Source organism: Zingiber officinale, chromosome 8A, assembly GCF_018446385.1.
Source record: "Zingiber officinale cultivar Zhangliang chromosome 8A, Zo_v1.1, whole genome shotgun sequence".
NCBI lineage: Eukaryota > Viridiplantae > Streptophyta > Magnoliopsida > Zingiberales > Zingiberaceae > Zingiber > Zingiber officinale.
Window position 1 is genome coordinate 137,131,734 of NC_056000.1, and position 1,387 is coordinate 137,133,120.

The following is a 1,387-nucleotide window of genomic DNA, read 5'->3' on the forward strand; positions in this document are numbered from 1 at the left end:
TGAGTATGGGTTGTTCTGCCTTTGATTGTAGCTCATGATTGCATCGCATTGTTCAAGTTGATTGATTTGTGCAGTGATAGCCCCCAATGGACATGAGTCATTCGAATGCTCTGAACTCCCACATACTTCACAAGATGTACTAATAGCATTGACCATATTAGCATTAGTCCCCATGTTCTCAAATTTCTTTGTAAGAGCATCCAATTTTGCAGACAAAAGAGTGGCTGCATCTACATCAAACTTCCCTGATGCTTTAATTGTTGGGTTTACAGAGGAGTAGCCACCACTTCTTTCATTTGCCCATTGATGATGATTTTGTGCTACACTTTCAATGATTTCTTCGGCTTCATCTAAATTTTTATTCATAAGTGCCCCTCCAGCAGCTGAATCAAGGGACACTTTGGTATGATAATTGATACCATTATAAAAAGTGTGCAACACTAACCATCTTTCCAACCCATGATGTGGGCATTGTCTGAGCATACTATTATATCTATCCCATGCTTCAAAAAGAGATTCTGAGTCAGTTTGCTTGAAGCTTGCAATTAAATTCCTCATATGAGCTGTTTTGCTTGGTGGGTAGAACTTATCAAGAAACTGTTGCTCGCACTGCTCCCAAGTGGTGATGCTATTAGGGGCCAAAGAATTCAGCCATTGCTTTGCCCTATCTCTTAGAGAAAACCCAAATAACAGTAATCTAACTGCATCTGAAGGAACTCCATTCATTTTCATGGTCCCACATATTTCATAAAAGACCTCTAAATGTTGATTGGGGTCTTCATGAGGTCCTCCACAAAATTGGTTCTGCTGCACCATAGATATGATTGCGGGTTTGATCTCAAAGTTATTAGCCTCCATTGAAGGTCTTGAAATACTAGATCGGAAACCTCTTGCATAGGGTGCTGCATAGTCCTTGAGTGGTCTATTTGCCATGTTCAAATGTTCCTGTTCTTCAATTTGCCTTTGCAGAATTCTTCTTTTATGGAAAGTTCTATCAATCTCAGGGTCAAAAGGAAAGAATTCCCCTGCAAAGTTAGATTTTCGCATACACAAGAACAAGATAGCAGATAGCAATTCGACACAAAAAGGAAAATAGAAGAATCAAAAATGCAGAATTGAGTTTGTACAAAAAGAAATTAACAAGAAGTGAAAGTTATACAAGTAAGTAAAAAAAAATAGAAATCTAATGATTAGTTACAACTATGCAATATGAAAGGAAAACAAATGTTATGTTTAGTCTAGCTCAATTGATAATTCCTAATGTTATAGCGCAGTCCCCGGCAACGGCGCCAAAAACTTGTTACGGAAATGTCGCAAGTAATATAAAAAATTATCGTATCCACAGGGACTGGAATAAGCACTAAAAATGTCTCAATGCGAATTAGCT

The 1,387-nt window shown here is 37.9% G+C and overlaps 1 non-coding gene across 1 annotated transcript; it reads left to right on the top strand.

Moving 5' to 3' along the window:
• The first annotated feature begins 454 nt into the window (after positions 1–454).
• On the top strand, positions 455–560 carry LOC122013179. The gene has a single exon (XR_006120510.1). It is a non-coding gene; the product is annotated as a small nucleolar RNA R71 (small nucleolar RNA).
• Positions 561–1,387: the final 827 nt, after the last annotated feature.